This window comes from Leucoraja erinacea, chromosome 19, assembly GCF_028641065.1.
Source record: "Leucoraja erinacea ecotype New England chromosome 19, Leri_hhj_1, whole genome shotgun sequence".
Taxonomy (NCBI): Eukaryota; Metazoa; Chordata; class Chondrichthyes; order Rajiformes; family Rajidae; genus Leucoraja; species Leucoraja erinaceus.
Genome location: NC_073395.1, coordinates 24,304,235 through 24,326,773, shown reverse-complemented (window position 1 = coordinate 24,326,773; position 22,539 = coordinate 24,304,235).

The window sequence follows — 22,539 nt, the reverse complement described above, 5'->3', positions numbered from 1 at the left end:
CCGATTTCCTCCCACACTCCAAAGATGTACAAGTTTGTAGGTTAATTGGCAACTGTAAGTTGTCAATTGTTGTTGGTGTGTACGATTCTTGTTGGTGTAAGGGGTGATCGCTGGTGTGTACGATTCTTGTTGGTGTAAGGGGTGATCGCTGGTGTGCACAGACTCGGTGGGCCGATGGGCCTGTTTCCACGCAGTATCTTTAAAATAAAAGTGGGGGATTCATGGGATTTCTCTGAGCCACTTAAACTTAAAAGGCCGAGCATAGAACAGCACAGCACAAGATCAGGCCCTTCAGCCCACTTTGTTAATACTGAACATGATGCCTAGACCAAATCTTATCTGCCTGCACATAATTCATATCTCTCCATTTTCTGTGTATTCATGCACCTATCCAAAAGCTGCTTAAATTGATATTGTCTCAACCACCATCCCAGGCAGCATGTTTCATGCACTCACCACCCTCTGTGTTAACAAAAAGCCCGCACATCAACTTTAAACTTTTCCCCTCTCACCGTAAAGCTGCCGAGACCTGTATTCAGTAAAATTGTCCCTCGCTTGTAGGATTAGTGCTGTTGTATGGGGTGATCGCAGGTTGACTTGGACTCAGTGGGCCAAAGTGTCTGTTTCCACGCTGTATCTCTAAAACCCTAAAATTCTAAAGCGCGGCCCTTTAATATTTGACATTTCCACCATGGGAGAAAGGTTCTGACTGTCTATATCTATGCCTCATAATTTTATGTACTTCTATCAGGTCTCCCCACTACCTCCGGCGTTCCAGAGAAAACAATCCAAGTCTGTGCAACCTCTCCCTAGAGTTATTACCCCCTAGTCCCAGTATCGTTTGGATAAGCCTCTGCATGCTTTCCAAAGCCTCCACATCCTCCTTGTAATGGGGCGAATTGAAGTGCGTGTAATACTTCAAGTGCGGCATCACCAAAGTCCTAGAAATCTGCATCATGACTTCTTGACTCTTATGACGTGGTGTTCCTCCAATTTGCGTGTGGCCTGTCTCTGACAGTGAAGAAGGCAGAGGCGGTCAGTATGGGTCTGTGGCAAGGGCAAAGGGAGTTAAAATATTTGACAACAGGGAGATCGCAAAGTCCAAGGTGGACTGGGCGTCGGTGTTCAGTGAAATGATCGCCCAGTCTGCACTTGGTCCCGCCCGTATATGGGAGTTCACACCTCGAACAGCGGAGTCCAACTTAAGTTCAGAGATGTACCCAGGAGAAATTGTCACAAGCCCATGTGAAGAGTAGGATATCATTGCAATGGGTTAGTTCCGAAAAGAGTGCGAGGAGAAATTCTAAAACTTCAAATTATAATTCATGAGGATAGGCTGGCTGAGTTTTACTTGTTCTCATTTAAGAAAAGATTGAAAGGAGACACGATCGAGATCATTCACTTGCTGAAAGGCAAGGATAAGGTGGATATAAGCAGGTTATTTGACTTTAACTGCTGTGCAGGATTAGAGGACATGAATACAAAATTGCCCAGCCTCGAGCTAGATGAGAAATTACATGATCCTTTCCCCATGGAATAGAAGATGTGTGGAATAGGTTTCCATCAAAGCATTGAATACTACGTTGATTAACCCATTTAATAGAGGGTTGGATGAATATCTGGTTCTGAATGGGACTGAAGGTTGTAAGGATAAGCACAGACTTGAATGATCAAAGACTTTGGCCCTACTTCAGCTTGCCATATACCATGTTATACCTCCATGAATGAAACCAGTCATGGAGGTATAAGCTAAATTATGATATTCGATTGATATAGTGCCGCTACGTTGCAGTCTTTTGAAAGGCGAGGGAGAAATTTCATGAAGTTTAACTTAATGGAAGTTTTGTCTGTGATAATTCACCCTCCCCCAGCTCCTCGCCTCCAAAGGTAAAATAGACCCACGCAGAGGCACAGAAGCATAAATTGGAAAGTTCCATCGTAAAAACTGATGGCTGGCCCAATATATATTTTTAATCATTTTGTAGCTTGTGCTTTTTTGTTCACTGTACTCTAGACATGATTAGAGTTCTCCCTTGAAAGCTATGACATTGAGAAATGTCATTTGGTTGCTAGGACCACTATCTTTGTCACACAAGGAAATATGTTCGGCTGCATTGTGGCACAGTGGCGCCGTGGTAGAGTTGATGCCTTACCAGGCTGATGCCGAGGGACTACAGGTACTGTCTCTACTGAGTTTGTACATTCTCCCTGTGACAGTATGGGTAATCATTGTACAGGTGGGCCGAAGGGCCTTTTTTCACATTGTACCATTGTATCTCTAAACTAAACAAAACTAAGTTGAATAGATTTTTTCAAAATGGCTTTCTGATTAAAAAGATATGCCATCTCGTCTTTATTAATGATTTATGCATCAAGTTCATGGTAACCCTCAAGTTCATTCACTGGATGATACAGTGGATTGTTCAGCGTGCTGTGTGGTGAGCCTCAGTCACTGATAGTCTTCTCTACTTCAACCCGCCTTGTCACATCTCAAGAGGACGTGCTCTAGAGTTCAGTTTCCCTTCCAGTTTTTTTTTCAGAAAGCCACGTCCCATCCGAGAAGGAAGGCAGAGAAGGGTTTTGGCCCGAAACGTCGCCTATTTCCTTCACTCCATAGATGCTGCTGCACCCGCTGAGTTTCTCCAGCAATTTTGTGTACCTCCCATCCGAGAAGCATTGGATATACCAGCCCCTGTGGTTGTTTGTAGGAAGTTGCACCAAACACATGTTGAATTACAACCGGTCAAAAGATATCAAGCAGCACATAATCAGCGTGTGGTAGATGATCCATTTACACAGAAGCTCCTTGCCTCTTGTATCAAAAATATTTTTTTTATTTACGATCACGATACATAACAAAACCGTGGTAACACACCCACCACCACAGTACAAAATCACCAAATTATCTAAACACTAAATTTTCAAACAACTATGTTACAATCCTTACAAATATAATAAATAAAAACTACTATACAACTATGTCCCTCTCTAGCATGACCCGGGCATGGACGTAACCCCGGAAAAGGGGCAAGCATCAGGCTCGGGCAAAGCCCTCTTCCGCCTGGCGCCGTGACTCGCGGTAAAAAATAGTAAATTTTACTTCGGAGTCACGTGAGTGACTACGTGAAGAGCCCGTCCAGCATGCATGCGTGACATGAGCGTTCACGCAGTGCAACAGCGACACAGCGGGAGTCAGGCGCTCCCACTACAGCTTCAAAAAGACGGACCATCAGGTAAGTTATTCTGAGGTCGTTTTTACCGAAAAAGAAGTGTTTTGTTTTGTCTCACCAGGAAGAACATGAGCAAAACAAGACAAGCCAAGAAGTCCGCCCCCCGTTCGACTCCAACGGAGGAGCATTCCATCAGTGGGGGGCAAGAGGCGGTAGGACCGCTAACCCAGCGGTCCGCCATCCCCGACACCGTGCCGAGCCCAGTCCCGCTAGCGCAGCCTGAGCAGCGGGCTGGATGTAAAGGAGCACGGAAGACCAACCGGCCGGTGGTATCCGATTCTTCGGACGGGGACGTCTCACCGCCCGCTCGGGGCAGAGACAGCCGCCTGAGCCGCATGAAGCGGCTCGTGGAGCAATTGCTCCAGCGAGACTTGCTTCGTGAGGAGCAGTCTCGCAAAGGGAGTTCAGGCACTCCCACCACAGTGCCTCACAACGCACTGGCCATCGCTTCCCCCTCATCCGAGGGCAGCTTTGGCGACCAGGGCTGGGCTGGTCAAGAAGAGGGGTCACTGGCCGAAGATGTGGGGGTACGCTTGGGGTACAGGACCAGGAAGAGCTGCTGGGTGTGGTAAACCGCTACGTGGCAGCTCCACGAGCAGGACGGCCATTAGAGCCAAAACTGGCGGCCAGCATTAACTACCTGTCCTTCAAGCCCCTACAAGAGCAGGTAGTTAATGAGGCCCTAGAGCTGTATTCGGCCCCAGAGAATTGCGCCTCGCTCAACGTGCCGGCTGTCAATAGCCAAATCTGGGGGCACGTTGGGACAAACATCCGCAATCAAGAGGTCAAACTACAGCGGATCCTCAGGCTCCTGACGTCAGCCATCACTTCATATGCTCGTTCCGTGGATGGGGTGGAAATGACCACGAATCAGCAGGATACACTCGCACTGCTGTGCAATACCCAGTTCGAAATTAACAACCTCCGTAAGGAGATTATAAGACCTGCCCTCAACCCGAAATTCGCGGGTTTGTGCAAAACGCCGACCACAGAGCCAGAAATCCTGCTCTTCGGCAAGGACCTCTCCAAAAAAGTAAAAGACATGGAGGAGGAGTCCAAAACATTTGGCCTCATGAGGGCAGGCCCCGGGACGAGCAAACCCACTAAACCCAAGCGGCAGTACCCCACCGCGTCCACCAGTCGACGTCAACCCTATGGGACTGGTGAAAGCTCGGGGTCCGCACATCACCACCGGAAGCCTTTTTTAGGCCAAGGCCCAGAGCGGACCCCATGGAAAATGCGCCACCCCCAACCAACAGCAACACATCAGACAACACATCAGAAGACTCAACGTCCGACAAAGAAACAGAAGAAACACCCGTAACCATGGAGGTAGGTGGATCTGGTTCCTACCAGCATATAAAAAGTGGGGGTTCTATACTAACAGGGGGGAGATTACACCTGTTTGTGCAAGCATGGAAGTCTATCACGAATGACAAATATATACTCAACAGCATTCGTGGATACAAAATAGAGTTTACTCTAGAAAACTTGCCACCAGTTCAGCACTCACCCCAAAGGGTCTTTTCCCTCTCAGTTAAAGAAAAACGAGAGGGACAAGCTGAACTGGTGAGGCTAATTACAAAGGGTATCATTGAAAAAAACAAACATAAACCCTTGGAATTTGTCCCTAACATATTCAATAAAACCAAAAAAGATGGTGGATGTCGCATCATCATTGACTTAACTTCACTAAATATGTTTGTTAAGTATATACATTTCAAAATGGAAACGTTTGTAACTGCCAAACAACTGATTTCCAAAGGATACTTCATGGCAAGCATTGACCTTAAAGATGCTTACTATTCAGTACCCATTCATAAGGATCATTACAGATACCTGAAATTTACCTGGATGGGGCAACAATGGCAATTTAAAGCGTTGCCTATGGGTTAATATCAGCCCCAAGATTATTGACCAAGATACTAAAACCAGCCTTTATTATTAAGAAAACAAAAACATATTGTCATGGCATATCTTGATGATATCTTAATAATAGGCAAAACCATGGAATTGGCTATATCAGCTGTGTCAGCTACCAAACAATTGTTTGAAACCTTTGTCTTACATCCAGATAAATCTAAGTTGACGCCATCCACAACCATGGAGTATCTGGGCTTCACAATTAACTCAGTCCACATGTCTGTAATTCTGCCAAAAGACAAAACAGCACAATTGGCACAAACATGTAACAATTTAATGGTCAACGATTGACCAACCATTCGACAAGTGGCGAGAGTAATTGGAAAAATGGTAGCAGCATTTCCAGCTACACAATTTGGACCTCTGCACTATCACAACTTACAAAGAGCAAAAGTGCAGGCACTAAAACGACATGCAGGTCACTTTGACTGGATCATGAAATTACCCACTGAAGTAATATCAGAGCTACAGTGGTGGGTAAAGAACATTTGGCATAGTTCCATCCCAATCATCATCGTTAACCCTACGTTAATTATTCAAACAGATGCCAGTGCTCAAGGCTGGGGAGCAACTAATTCCATATCCAGCACAGGTGGTAGATGGACTAACCTAGAGTCATCATTACTACTTACACTGGGCATAAATTATCTAGAAATGTTGGGTGCATTTTATGGATTAAAAGCATATTCAACAAATATGCATCATTTGCATGTTCGGTTACAAATAGACAATACCACGGTGGTGGCCTATATTAACCATATGGGCAGCATAAAATCGATATCATGTGACAAATTGGTCAACACAATCTGGCAATGGTGTGTTGACCGACATATTTGGCTATCAGCAACTTACCTGCCAGATAAGCTAAATACGTGGCAGACACCAGGTCACGCAAATTCAATGATAACACCGAATGGGTGTTAAATCCCAAAGTATTTGCTAAAATTACCAAGCAATATGGCACACCAGATATCGATCTATTTGCATCCAGACTAAATCACCAGGTTCCTATGTATGTCACTTGGGAACCAGACCCTGAGGCAGCAGCGGTAGATGCGTTCGCGCTGGACTGGGGAAATTTCTTCTTTTATGCATTTCCTCCCTTCTGCCTCATCAGTCGGCTACTACACAAAATACAAATGGACTCTGCTTCAGGTATTTTGATAGTACCCGACTGGCCTACACAGCCATGGTTCCCAGTGCTCCTCGACATGATCGTCGAGACCCCAATGACCTTTCCCAGTAGCCCAGAATTGCTAACCCACCCAGTGTCTGGCATAAGCCACCCATGCAACGATATAATTAAACTCCTGGGTTGCAGATTTTGAAAAGGCCTCTGCTGGGCCTGGGATTATCAGAAAACACCATCAACACCATGACAGCATCCCACCGTGTATCCACAAGGAAACAATACTTATCAAGTATCAAGAAGTGGGAGAAATACTGTTCAGATACATGAACCACTTACTCAACCACAACAGTAACCAATGTACTGGAGTTCCTGGCAGACCTTCACCAAAATGAAGGACTCAGCTACAGCGCCATTAACACAGCCAGAAGTGCTCTGTCTGCCTATTTAATTATGGCACCAGGACAACAGGCCATGGGATGCCACCCGCTGGTGATCAAGCTCATGAGGGGGATATTTAACTCCAAGCCCCCTAGACCAAGGTACACCCATATCTGGGATGTCAGTGTGGTCCTGACATACCTCAGGGGATGGTCACCAGCCAGGTCCCTCACCCTGGAACAATTAACTCTGAAGACGGTCATGCTGATGGCACTTGTGTCAGCACAAAGAGTCCAGTCACTTCACCTATTACGACTGGACAACATGATCATAACTTCAGACCATGTCTCATTTACTATCCAGGGGCTGGTCAAACAGAGCAGGCCAGGAACATCAAATCCAGTCATGGAATTCCGGGCCTACCCACCAGAACCACGGTTATGTGCCATGACCCACCTACTGAACTATATTGACACAACTAAAATTCATCGAGGGAGAGAAAAAGCCTTATGGGTCAGCCACAAGAAACCTTATGGCCGGGTAATGAGCCAAACCATTTCAAGATGGCTCAAGCAGGTGCTGAAAGCTGCTGGTATAAATACTAACATGTATAAATCTCACTCCACCAGGGCAGCATCCACGTCAGAGAATGGACGTACAAATAGACCACATCCTGGCTACAGCGGGGTGGTCTGGGGAAAGAACGTTTCAAACTTTTTATAATAAGCCGTTGGCAGAACCTGCTTCATTTGCAGAGAAAATATTACAATCTGCAAATATATAATTTAGCCCGGGAGAGCAATTTGTTTTTTGTTATTGTTAATAAACACCATTATTGTTTTATACAAACAGATTCATGTTTGATTACGATAACATACTTCCTCCCTTGGATGACTTCGGCAGCGAGTGAAATATGGACTGTTACACGGTTTGAAATCACAGAGCTTTTAAATCTTCATGTAGTCACTCACGTGACTCCGAAGTAAAATAGTAAGATAAAACGAGAATTTACCAGTTTGAAGTTTGATCTGTATTTTATGAGGAGTTACGATGAGGGATTACGTGCCCTCTGCTCCCACCCTCAATAATAGAGATCAAACTGGTATCTAAGCTTTCCTTTTCTTTACTATATTACTGTGTCTTTCTGTGATTCCACACCGCTGCTTTGAAGTATGTCGCGCATGCGTGCTGGACGGGTTCTTCACGTAATCCCTCATCGTAACTCCTCATAAAATACAGATGAAACTTCAAACTGGTAAGTTCTCGTTTAATCTTACTATTGTCCCTAGTGTGTAGGGTTATAGGAATAATGTTAGTGTAGAATAATGTTGGATGGAATTAACTCAATGGGTCAAAGGGCCCATTTTCGCATTGTATTTCTAGTCTAAAGTTTTTTGATCATCTTATCGATGCCAGCAATCAACATCCATCTGCACTAATCCCATTTTTCCTTCTGGCATTCCTATCATCTCACTCCATCACTCCCCCATCCCTCAATCCTTCTGCCATTCACCCACAAAAGTGGCCAATGGAGACACATGAGAATGCAAATGCTAAAACCTTGAGGAAATATCTCCTTCCGCCAGCACTTTGTGTTTTGGCCAATGAACCTACCAACCAGAAATTCTTCAGCGAGTTGGAAGAAACCTGAGGATTCAGGCAGGGAAGTAATTTGGTGACAGGAATAATGTGCAAACTCATGCAGACAGTACTGGACATCAGAATCGATCCTAGGTTTCTATGTCTATGTGACAACAGCACTAACCACCCTATCACCCCGTTCTAATGTCATAATCAACACACTATTTAGGGCAATTCACATGCAGACTGTGCACATGTGGGCACAGTATTTGATCTGCAAAGGCACAGGCTTTAGTTTAGTTTCGAGATACAGCATGGAAACAGGCTCTTCGGCTCACTGTGTCCATGCCAACCTTTGAATAATATTATCCCACTTTCACACCAACTCCCTGCACACGAGGGGAAATGTTACTGATTAACCTACAAGCCAATCTCAGTTTTTTCAGTTAATCTTGATCAAAGCTTTGCCTGTATGTGGAGATTAATTTCCATTCCTCTTCAAACCTTCTAACCATTCTCTGCATGTTGGTGCCTTTGTCATTCTTCCTGCAAATCGGATCCCCAAGTTGGACAATTTTCCTCGAATGTTTCTAACTGTTTACGGTCTTCTTAAGATATAATTACATGCTTCTGAAACTGTTTAGTAACGAGCATTAATGAGACAGACGATCGGTTTATCACAATCAAAAGGTTATTAGCAGCAACCTATCTAGTCAGCGACAAGACCTCTGCCGCCATTTGTGGCAATGGATTCCACAGATTCACTGCCTTCTGACTAAAGACATTAGACAATAGACAATAAACAATAGACAATAGGTGCAGGAGTAGGCCATTCGGCCCTTCGAGCCAGCACAGCCATTCACTGAGATCATGGCTGATCATCCACAATCAGTACCCCGTTCCTGCCTTCTCCCCATATCCCTTGAGTCCGCTATGTTTAAGAGCTCTAGCTACCTCTCTCTTGAAAGCATCTAGAGCATTGGCCTCCACTGCCTTCTGAGGCAGAGAATTCCACAGATTCACAACTCTCTAGGTGAAAACGTTTTTTCTCATCTCCATTCTAAATGCCCTACCCCGGTTCTGGACTTCCCCAACATCGGGAACATGTTTCCTGCCTCTAGCGTGTCTTCCATTACAAATCAAGTCAAGTCAAGTCAATTATCAAGTAGTCAAGTATCCTTTATTGTCATTCAGACTTTTCAGTCTGAACGAAATGTTGTTTTGCCTTGCAGTCATAACATAGAATAAAATAACAAAACACAAAATAAACACAGATTTAACATCAACCACAGTGAGTTCACCAGCCACCTCCTTACTGTGATGGAAGGCAAAAGTCTTAAAGTCCTTGTCTCTTCCCTCCTTGTTCTCCCTCTGCATTGAGGCGATCCAGGCTTCCGATGTTGTGACCCCGCCAGGTGATGGTAAGTAAGTCCCGTGGCTGAATCTGAGCTCCGCGACTGGGCCGGTTCAAACTCCGCGGCCCGAGGCGGTCGAAGCTGCCAAAGCTGCCACCCTCCAGTCCAGAGGACGAAGCTGTCATTGAGGGAGCTCCGGAGAACAGGTCACCAACCTGTGACCTGCGAGCTCCCGACGATGTCGTCCACTGGGCCCGCGGCCGAGTCTCCGAGGCTCTGAAGTCGGGTTGCCGCCGCCGCAACGCCGCCACAGCCCCGAAGTTGGGTCGCCACCGCCGCAACGCCACTACAGCCCCGGTCAGCCAGCCTTGTGTTGGTAAGTCCTGGCTGGCTCTGCCTCCGGAGCCTCGAGGTCGGTCCCAGTTGGAGACCACCAGCTCCACGATTAGGCCTCAGCGCAGATGGAGACAGAGACGGGGGATACAACAAGAAAAGGTTGCATCCCCCTGAAGGAAGTATCTAAAACAAGTTTCTCCCATCCCCCCCCCCACACACACATACACATACACAACTAAAATAAACCAAATAAACTGTAACGACGGGACAAAAAGAAAACAAAAAAAGAAAAGCCAAACAGACTGCAGGCGAGCCGCAGCTGCTAGGGCAGCGCCGCCACTTCCGGATGCCAATGTATACAAGCCCATTTGCTCCATTCTTTCAACATATGACGATCCCGTCATCTCGGGAATCAACCTCGTGAACCTACGCTGCACACTTTCAATAGCATGAATGTCCTTCCTCAAATTTGGAGGCCAAAACTGCACACAATACTCCAGGTGTGGTCTGTCACCAGAGGGCCCTGTACAACCGCAGAAGGACCCTTTTGATCCTATACTCAACTTATCTTGTTATGAATGCCATTAGCTTTCTTCACTGCCTACTTTATCTGCATATTTGCTTTCAGTGACTGATGTACAAGGACACCTAGATCTCATTATATTTCCCCCTTGACACAATTCAGATAATAATCTGCCTTTGTGTTCTTGCCAGCAAAGTGGATAACCTCACATTTATCCAGATTAAACTGCATCTGCCATGCAACTGCCCACTCACCCAACCTGTCCAAGGCAACCTGAGCATCCTCTTTACAGTTCACGCTGCCACCCAGCTTTGTGTCATCTGCAAATTTGGTACTGTTAATTTTAACCCCTTCATCTAAATCATTAATGTACATTGTAAATAGCTGTGGTCCCAGCACCGAGCCTCGCGGTGCCCGCAAATTACCTATCCCCTTTCTAAAGGTACGTCCTTTTATTTTGAGGCTAATCCCTATGGTCCTAAACTCTCCCACTAGTGGAAACATCCTCTCCACTTCCACTCTCCCCAGGTTGACGACCAAGAGGGGTAGTTGCGTTCTTTGATGTGTAGTACCTTTGATTACCGCAGAGGATAATGAGAGTTAAAACAGCTTAGTGCAAAGTAAACACTCTCATGCACTATGAACAGATGCAAAACTTTCAGACATATAGGTAGTGACTTTACAACCCATCCCATACTCCAGTTGAAAGTGATGGAATTTATTGCTTCGATGTGCTGAAAAATTGTAATGGAACAAAATGGTTTCCCTTCCCACCAATCTAATTTTAGCAAGGATTCTCTAAACAAAACCTTTCAGTGAATCAGTGAGGAAATCATTTTAATCTCTGAGGTCTGGTCTGACTTAATCCCTGTTGGTTTCAGTTGTGTAGCTGGCAACTAATGTGTCTTCGATAAAGCAATTTTGTTAGCAGTCTTTTGACTTTTTTCATATATTTTGAAGCAATTTAAATATTTTTGTCATGTACACCCACCAGTAAAATGCATGAGATACCAACGTAGATTAGAAAGCATTGTATTCCTGACAGGTTTATTTCTAGAAGTTCTGCCTGAACTAAGATGTATGCATTTCAGAGAAATTATAAAAGAGCAGACGCTCTTAAATCATCCTCAACGGGTGACAAGAGCCGTCAGATCAACAAAAGGATGTTTCCACTCGCGGAAGAAAATAAGAACAACGTGATAAGGGAAGAAAATGTAGCTTGTCAGAGGAGACAACAGGCAGGGCCGTTCTCATGAAGGTTGTTGGGCAACCTGACAGAGACTGACACCATTTAGCTTCTGTTCTCCAGAGACGGCAGCCATTAATAAAGTAGTGGTCAGGTTGCAATAAATCAGGAGGATGATTGTCACTTCTGACCCTGATTCTGGCCAAATGTTGTTTATTGACCTCTGCTGGCAGAAGGCTCCCGGGATACGAGAGCAAAGAGGGACCCGGCATGAGGGAGATGCGAGATTGAAGCAGGGCCATGCGGGGCACACCGACAGCAAAGAGGGATCCAGCAGTGGGGGCAGATGCTGAGATTAAAGCGGAACCAGTTGAGAGGAGCCAAAAACAAAGAGGGACCCGGCGGGGGGCTGCCTGTGGCCGCATGCGGCGGCAGGCCCAGGCCTGGTTCGCCGCTGCGAGAAGATAAGGACATTTGAAACGTTGTCAGTGCCAGAATCATGGCAACTCTTTGTGAACGGCCTCGTTGAGGTCTGCTGAATGATTTTACTGGATTGTGTGCAAAAACAAAGAATTTCAATGTACCCAGGTACATGTGACAATAAAGTTTCATTGAATCATTGAATTATATTGGAGTGGGTGCAAGTGTGTACTTCTTTACACTTTTCAGAGTCCATGAAATCTATCAATGGGCTGGCATTACTTTTCCTCATAGACCAGTGGCAGCTTCATTCTCCAGAGGAACATCATCTGTTTAGCTGTGATTCAGTGCAGGCTCTGAGTTTAAGCATCGAAGCATATTATAGAGATGTATGGACCTGAGACTGCACCACTGAGATCCCCAGCAGGAATTGCATCAACATCTCTAGCCAAGTGTATTGCGTGTCGTATTAGATGTGGCGCTTGTAACCGAATAGACATTTGAAAGTTAGAGTGATTTGACTTTCAAAGCGAAGGTTAAAAAAGATTTAGGCCTGTGTTCTTTTCACGTTGATGATATTAGGAAAGGCGGCTGCAATCTCCTCTATCGCATTTTAACGTGTTATTAGGGGTCGTACTGATGGACTAGGACCCTGATTTAAATGACGGCAGAGTGGAGCTCAGATTGCCTCAAATCGCCAAAGACTCGAGTTCGATCCTGACCACGGGTGCTGTCTGTGCGGAGTTTGTACATTCTCCCCATGTGGGTTTACTCCGAGTGCTCCGGTTTCCTCCCACATTCCAAAGACGTGCGGATTTGTAGGTTAATTGGCTTCTGAAAATTGCTCCTGGAATGCAGATCGCGAAAGTGGGATAACATAGAACTAGCATGAACGGGTCAGCACAGACTCGGTAGGGCCAAAGAGCCTGTTTCCACTCTATCTCTAAACTAAACCAAAAATGAGAATCTCCACCTCCCATCTGCATCTGTTCCTCATGCATCATTTGAAGAGAGTCTAAAGGAAAATTTTACTCTATCTTTTGCAAATGCCTTTTTGCCTCTGTGCAGGATCCACCAAGTCCAGGAATTAAAATTCTTCTCCTCAGAGAGAGTTTAGCCAGGCTTATGAATGGCATTTAGGTTGACTAAATATTCTAAGCTGTCAAGCATGAAAATAACCCATGAGGGATCAGGCAGGAAGAAAGTGTTCAAGGAACATTAAATACATGAGCTATTATAGATTTGGGGGCTGCGAGAATAAAAGAATGGTTTGGGAAGAATGATTTGACATATTGTGAACGTAATTCAATAGTTTGATACGGGATGTGCGAGGTGCACTTAAAATACAAAAATAAAAGCTCGGAAATGTTCATCTGTCCCAGCAGTTAATCTGACCTTTTTCCACATGCATGTGTCTATTTACACCTTAGTTTCAACTAAATTTATCTAATGCAATCAGATCTGCTGTCAGATCAGCATTTGCTCGTCACATTTAGAAGAGACCACAAAAGGAGAGAGTGAAAATCATTTAACCATCAGTATAAGGCAATAAAACAGATTTGAATCTGGGTATTGAGACTATTCATCTAGCAGAGACCTTAGCCTCAGAAAGATAAGGAGGGATTTCTTTAGTCAGAGAGTGGTGAATCGGTGGAATTCATTGCCATGGACGGCTGTGGAGGCCAAGTCAATGGATAAATTCAAGGCGGAGATTGACAGATTCTTGATTTGTACGGGTGTACGTATAGGGAGAACATACAAACTCCGTACAGACAGCACCGTAGTCAGGATCGAACCCGGGTCTCTGGTGCTGTAAGGCAGCACCTCTGGTGTCAAAGAGTGTTTTGGAATCTTTTAGAGCCTCTTTCTGTGCTTTTCTCCTCTCCTCTCTCTCACCCCTCCTCTCTACTCCCCCCCCCCTCACTTTCTCCCACTTTCTTCCCCCTCTCTCTCTCTCTCCCTCACCCCCTCTCCCCATTTCTCTCTCCTCCCATTCTCTCTCATTTCTCTCTTCCCCTCCCCTCTCTCTCACCACTCTCTCCTTCCATCCTTCATTTCATAAGATATAAAAACGATCACATTCAGATGTCAAGCCGTCAAACCATTTGACAGCTTCCTGAAGTGCCAAGTGAAGAAATAAGTTGCGTTCTGATGAGTTTCACGGTTCGATATCCACAGTCGACAGATGCACCTCGGCTCAATGGTAACAGTGGGACTAGTAATTATGAGGATATATGTCCTGCTGTAGAATTTTAAATCATATAATTAAAGTCAATGCCAACCCTCATGAAGAGCTCATTCTTGCTTAGGCCAGCAAGATGGTGAAGCAACTTTTAAAGAAAGTCATCCTACTGGCACTTTTGGTGTTGAGGTAGCACAAACACGCCATCATTGTTATTGAGGCATTTATATTATCACTGCTCATTCATCTCTTCAGATGCCCTGTGAATGTATTTATCTGAAAATAGATTTTTAATGTTAAAGTGCATTTTAATGGAAGTTATGCCAGAATCCTGTTAAAAAGTAAAATCCGTGCAACGCTTAAAACTGCAATCCGTCAAGATCTTCAAACCTGTGATTCTCCAAACCTTGCAAGTCTCACTTTGGTCAATCCATCAATGCCAACTAGTCTTCTTCCATCTGGAAACTAAGCTCAGGAATTTCCGTCCTGAAATTTCCAAGTTCTTCCCATTTTATTTTTCATTTTGCCTCCTTTAAGATGCTCTGTTTAATCTACAGATCTTCTCATTTTACGAGATTGTTGCCAGGACTCAAGGGTCTGAGTTATAGGGAGAGGTTGAGCAGGTTAGGACTTTATTCCTTGGGGCACAAGAGGACAAGAAGAGGTATTATAGAAGGTATAAGATCATGACGGGAACAGACAGGTGAATGCACAGAGCTTTTGCCCACAGCAGGGGAATCAAGAACCAGAGGACATCGTTTTAATGTGTGAGATACAGACCCTTTCTTACAAAGGGTGGTGGGTATGGAACGAGCTGCCAGAGGATGCAGTTAAAGCTGGTACTATTATAACATTTAAAAGATATCTGGACAGGTACATGGGTAAGAAAGATTTTGAAGGATATGGGCCAAATGCAAGCTAGTGTGACTAGTGTAGATGGTCAGCATGGGCAAGTTGGGTCGAAGGGCCTGTTTCCGCACAGTATGACTCGATGTGATTCATCACCTGTCCTAACACTTTGTTCCATTTCAGTTGCATTTTGGTTTGATTGTACTCTTGTGAAATGCCTCGGGACTGTTTACTAAATTACCGAAGCTATATAATTGCGAGTTGCTCTTAACAAACAGCTTTCAACCAATAAAATCCCATTAGTGTCAAGTCTGTGTGCTAACAAGCATTGTACCGGAGTATGCCCTCAAGGTGGTTTACAAGAGGAACAGTAATCATCAGATCCACCATTAACACCAACATGCACGTTCCAGCACGTAAGTTTTAAATCAGTAGATCCTCAATCCCGAATAGCGTATAAGAAAAATGAAGAAAAAAATCAATATGGAATTTAATAATGGATACTCCTTTTAAGTGCCCACAGAGCGACATAGTGGCACAGAGGACAGCACAGTGGCGCAGCTGGTAGAGCCACTGTCTCACAATGACCTCGGGTGCTGGCTGCGTGGAGTTTGCACGTTCTCCCTGTGATCGCCTGGGTGCTGCAGTTTCCACCCACATCCCAAGGCCATGCAGCTTTGGAGGTTAATTGGACTCTGTAAATTGCCCACAATGTGTAGGGAGTGGATGAGAAAGTGGGATAACATAGAGCGGGTGATCGATGGTCCGGGTGGCCTGGGTAGTGTGAAGATGTATAGGGAGGTACTGCAGACGCTGGTTTACACCGAAGATAGACACAATATTCTGGAGTAACTCAGCGGGTCAGGAAGATATCTGGAGAAAAGGAATGGGTGACATTTCTGAAGACGGTCTGAAGAGAGTACTCGACCCAAAACTTGGATAGGCTGGGTGAGTGGGCAAATGTTTGGCAGATGCAGTATAATGTGGATAAATGTGAGGTTATCCATTTGGTGGCAAAAACGGGAAAGCAGATTATTATCTAAATGGTGGCCGATTGGGATTACCTATGCCTTTTGTTGGCTCTAGAGATGCTGCCAGACCCTATAGAAGATTGGAGGGCATCTTATAGAAGGTTGGGACACCAGACTGTTGACCCGTTGAGGATGACTGTTACTCCAGCATTATGAGTCTATCTTTGGTGATGTGAAGGACATATTTCCATGCTGAATCTCTAAATTAAACATAATTTCCAATTAAGGTCTTCAAAAGTATCCACCTCATCATTACATCATTGTCTTCCTCCACATCTCCCGACTGATCCATACTTATGCATAAGAACACCAGTCAACTTGTGAATGAAAACCGTCTTTCGAAGTCTACACGTACACTCTTCGCTGTTAGAGTTGTTTCCTTGCGTTCTTTGTTTCCCACTTCTCATGGCACACCCCTGCCAAGTGCATAACTGAGTTTCCAGGGCTGTACTGCCAAGACTGGTGCAGTTTGATGAGTGCAAGAGGTAATGTTGGTATTGTCTGAATACAGCACTCATTTTGTATGCACATGTGAAACATGGTTAGTAGCTGACAAGCTGCTTGTTGAACAGGCAAATCTCGCTGAATGTTTGTAAGCTTCTGCATTGTAATCCTTCAACATTGCCAGACTTGTATTTAAAATAAGTGGATAGTTAGACAGACAAGTGCAGGTTGGATTTCAGATAGGGCATCAAAACCAATATCAAACAAAAGTGAGTAGGAAGGAATATCAGATGCTGGGTTTGTACCAAAGTTAGACATAATGCGTTGGAGTAACTCAGCGGGTCAGGCAGCAGCCAGGTCTGAAGAAGGGTCCCGACCCAAAATCTCACCCATTCCTTTTCTCCAAAGATGCCGCTTGACCCGCTGAGTTACTCCAGCACTTTCCGCCCATCTCAAACAAAAGTGACAGAAATTAGAAACAAGGAACTACAGATGCTGGTTAATACACCAAAGGACACAGGGTGCTGGGGTAAATCAACGGGTCAGGCAACATCTTTGGAGAACATGGATAGGTGAAGTTTGGGGTTGGGACCCTTCTTCAGACTGAAGAGGGGAAAAGGTCCCAACATGAAACTTCACTTATCCATGTTCTCCAGGAACACTGCCTGAGTTACTCCAGCACTTTGTGTCCCTTTGTGTCTATTCTGGCCCTCTTTAGAGCAATCTATTCGGCATACTTCTTAGACAGTAAAATACCTTTGAGAGGACACTCTTAATATTAACTGCCCTGCTCTGTCTGAGTTTTGCTAAGCTGTTTCTCCATGGAGCATGCCCCCGTTACAGCATTGAAGGAACCAAAGACAGATCAAGATGAAAAGCCTTATAATTGTTAGTCTCAACCTCAGGACATTCTGTTTTCTATATTTAATGTACTTTTTGAGGTACACTGTTACACTGCTGGGTCGATCGAAGCAGCAGCTTGGGAAAATGGAGGCAGTGCATGTCAGCGACAGCCAAGAAGACACACCATGCCTCTACTTCCTGAGGAGACTGAGGAGATTCAGCAGATTCAGCAGGTCCGCAATGACCCTTACAAATGTCTACAGATGCACCATCGAAAGCATACTGTCAGCTCTGCCAAAGGGAACGGGCGGAAGAGTGGAGCAGCGGTCGAGTTGCTGCCCTACAGCTCCAGAGAGCCGGGTTCAATCCTGACTACAGGTGCTGTCTGTACAGAGTTTGTACGTTCCCCCTGTGACTGCGTGGGTTTTCCCCAGATGCTCCGGTTTCCTCCCGCATCCCAATGACGTACAGGTTTGCAGGTTAATTGGCTTCGGTAAAATTGTAAATTGCCCCTAGTGTGTAGGACAGTGCTGGTGTGCGGGGGGTCGCTGGTCAGCATGGATTTGGTGGGCTGAAGGGCCTGTTTCCACGCTGTATCACTAAACTAAACTAATCTTTGTAAGGCATCAAAGTTGTTGTTTGAGAATGGCTGTGCGTTTTCAACTCTATCCTGTTTCATCAGTTTACTGTAATCAGTTAACAATTGTTTCTCTATACCACTCACCTCCTGAAGACTGATTAGATTCTGTTCAAATAGAATATTAATAACATAAAACAAACTCGAAACGCCGTTAATGCAAGTGTTGAAAGTATATCTCCCAGCAGTGGCAGGGAGGCATCCTGAGTAACAGTATACAAATATAGCTTCAGTGAAAGATATCCAGGAGTACTAACAAGGCTTTTATCAGACTCTGTACTCTACTGTAAAAGCCGGCTGTAACTTTAATTATTAATGGCGGTAACACTTTACTCCCACTGTGATGCTTCTGTTATCGTTCTCCTGACCAAAACTGGACGCAAAATGTCATTTCTGTAAGAAGGCAGAATGATCTGTTCTGATTTTAATGCAAGTGGATATCCAAGTCACCGATCCCCTGAGGCTTATGAGACTGATATTCCGGATAAAAGCCAATACCCTGGAAGCATTTTGTGCTGTTTATGACACCCAGTAAGCCGAGGATGGTCTCAGCATTACAGTTTAAAAGAAAAAGAATCTATATGGAGGTTGTGAAGAATGCTCACACGGGAGCATATTATCTCACATTTTGTGGCTTTGAGATTTTGATGAATTATTCTTCCCCCCGCTTGATAAGAATATGTGGGCTTCATTTTACAGACGTGAGGCAAACAGCAAGTTATAAGTTGCACCATTTCAGAGCACTGTGCATAAGTTGAACTGGCCTACAAATTAATATGTAGGAAGAAACTGCAGATGCCGGTTTATTTCGAAGATAGACGCAAAATGTTGGAGTAACTCAACGGGTCAGACAGCATCTCTGGAGAAATGGAATAGGTGCTCAGTCTAAAGAAGGGTCTCAACCCGAAATGTCACCTATTTCCTTTTCTCCAGTGGTGCTACCTGACCTGCTGAGTTACTCCAGCATTTTGTGTCTATCTACAAATTTATTAATAATTTTAAGCAATCTATGCTTTTATTTCTCTCATGATATCTGTATCACATTGTGATTCAGGATAACAGCTCCATGCTGCTAGTTTGCCTCACAATATTTTAAAATATATATATTGAATGCATCAGTAATTTGAGTTGCCACGTAAACAGTGCATTGATTGAGAATTCAGTGCTTAAAGACAATTGTACAATTCAATGATTTGAGTCAAGTGACTGGATTTGAGGAGTAAAGCACATGGATATGCATGAAATCGAGGGATATGGATCACAAGCAGTCCTTCATCAGTCAAAGTATTGAGTGTAGAAGATGAGAGGTTATGTTACTGTCATAATTCTTAGGGTCATACAGCTTTTAATCAGACCACTGACCAACATATCCCATCTACGCTAGCCCCACCTGCCTGCTCATGTCCCTCTAAACCTGTCCTATCCAAGTTCTACAAGACATTGGTGATGCCTCATTTAGAGCATTGTGTTCAGTTTTGGTCATCCTGCTATAGGAAAGATGTTGGTAAGCTGGAAAGATTGCAGAGAAGATTTATGAGGATGTTGCCGGGACCCAAGGGCCTGAACTATGGGGAGAGGTTAAGCAGGCTAGGACTCTATTCCCTGTAATGTAGGAAGTTGGAAGTGTGTAAGATCATGGGAGGTATAGACAGGGTAAACGCTCAGTCTTTCACCTACAGTAAGGGAATCAAGAATCAGAGGACACAGGAAGAAGGTGTGGGTGGGGGGGGGGGGGGGGGGGAATCAGTCTCAGGGGCACCCCACCGCAGAAAAGGGAGGAGTTGTATATGGAATGATAGGCACAGGGAAGAAGGATCTGCAGGTACTTCTGCCCTGCATCTTTAAACCATCTATTTGAAGGTAGAAACATAGATACATAGAAATTAGGTTAAAGGAGGAGGCCATTCGGCCCTTCGAGCCTGCACCGCCATTCAATATGATCATGGCTGATCATCCAACTCAGTATGGACAAGCCTTCTCTCCATACCCTCTGATCCCCTTAGTTTCAAGGGCCACATCTAACTCCCTCTTAAATATAGCAATTTATGTACAGCTCAGGGTTATCATGTGTCAAGGAGGAGATGAGCTTTATTCTCCAGGATGCTCAGTAATTTGAGGAGCATCCTCCACTCTAAGACCACTTCCCATGAATCCAACTCCGCCTCCAGGGTGGAGCCAGCCTTCCTGATGAGTTTGTTGACCTTATTTACATCCGGAGCCTTTGCCACCACACAGATGTTGAAGGAGTGGAGCCTTCTCAAAAAGCACAGCTGGCTCTGTCCCTCCTTGTACAAGGCCTAAGTGTTCCTGGACCAGTCCAGTTTACTGTCCATGTACACTCCAGGGTATTTGTAGTCACTGGTAAACGGCACATCTACACCATTAATGGAGACAGGGGACATGGGTGTTCCTCTTCTCCTCAAGTCCATCACCAACTCCTTAGTCTTGTCAGTGTTGAGCTGCAGGTGATTCAGCCGACACCACTCAACAAGTCGTTGACTACACCTATGTATTCAGCTAATATCCACGCAGTCAAGGGCTGCAGATTCTTCTAGGCATCAGTTGATTCCTCCCTCATTCCTCTCCCAAGCTGCAGCATAAACAAGTCTCAACTTTCCAACTTTTCCTCAGAAGTCAACATGTTAATCCAGATACCAGTCCAGGAAGCCTTTCCCTGAGCTCCAGATGTAGTTGGTAGAATTGGCACATGGAATACAGTGTAGCAAAGTGTGCGGTCATGCACTTTTGTAGTAGTAATAAAGACATAGATTGCTTTCTAACTGGGGAGTATGACTCTGAAGTCTGAAGAAGGGTCTCGACCTGAAACGTCACCCATTCCTTCTCTCCAGAGGTGCTGCCTGCCCCACTGAGTTACTCCAGCGTTTTGTGTCTACCTTCGAGAGGAGTCAGAAATCGGAAGTGCAAAGGGACTTGCGAGTTCTGGTGCAGGATTCACCTAAGGTTGAATTGCCGGGTGAATTTTTATTAAAAAAAGAACGTAAATTTAGAAAGGAAATGAGGAGGAATTTCTTTAGACAGAGGGAGGTGAATCTGTGAGATTTATTGTTGCCACAGACGGCTATGCAGGCCATGTCAATGGATATTTTTAAAGCGGAAATTGGCACGTCCTTGATCAGTAAAGGTATCAAAGATTACGGGGATAAGGCAGGAGAATGAAGTTGAGAGAGAAAGATAGATCAGCCATGGATGAATAGTGGAGTAGACTCAGTGTAGGAAAGAACTACAGATGCTGGTTTAAGTCGAAGGTAGACAAAATGCTGGAGTAACTGGAGTATCTCCAGAGATGCTGCCTGTCCAGCTGAGTTACTCCAGCATTTTGTGTCTACCTTCGGAGTAGACTCAATGGTCTGAATGGCCTAATTCTGCTCCTATGATTTATGAACTTAGCACAGCATTGCCCAATCTACCAGTCACAGCAGCTACATTGTGCGTGTCTGTTTTTATGACCCACCTGTCTGATGTAATTTTCACATCATGTTTGTGCAAGTAAATTCATTTATAAAGAATAGTAAGAAGAAAGTGCAATGGTGAGCATAACTAACGGGACCTGAAAGCTGCTCATAGATGAGGAGAGGCTCAGTCTTCACTTGACACATTACATGAAGTTGATGACTTTAGACTGTATACTTGGGAAATAAAATGCAGAAACAGGCTTTTCAGCCCATCGAGTTTGTGCCAACCAGCGATCACTAACACAATCCAACACACTAGGGGCAATTTACAATTTTACTGAAGCCAATCAACCTATAAACCTGTAATTCCAAAGTGTGAGAGAAAACTGGAGCACCCGGGGAAAACTGGAGCACCCGGAGAAAACCTACGTGGTCACAGGGAGCTCGTACAAACTCCGCACAGACAGCACGCGCAGTCAGGATCGAGTACGAATATGGCAGCAACTCTACCGCTGCGCCACCGTGCCGCCCCTGGGAAGTGGAGATTGCTGTGATCTGCATGTGGCACTGTGACCTTGGATACGTACAGTACCGGCACAACTTGTTAACAAACAAATATACAGGTGAGGATGACACGAACAAACTTAATAAGGACAAAACGAACAAATAAGAAACATATTGATTCTGCATCTATCGTCCAGCCTAAGGCTTGAAAATAATAGAATTACATGAAGAAGATGTCGTGCTGATAACAATGAATGGGGGTTTTAAATCACTGCCAAATGCAATGTATAACACTTATAGTTTTTCAAATGCGTCACTCGCTGTCTCTCAATTTTTTCAAACTTGTTTGTTGGATCAATGCGTTAACTGTATTAAGCATCAATTTTATTTGTCCAAAGTCTTTGCACATTGATTCTAACGTGATCAGTCTTTATTCACCAGAATGGAGCTGGCCCGTGTTATAATGAGGTCACAGCGGTAGGGAACAAGAGGAAGTGACAAATTGACCTTGGAGATGGGACCTGTTGATCATGGCTAAAGATCGAGAGGTGGTGAGTGCTGACGCCACATCA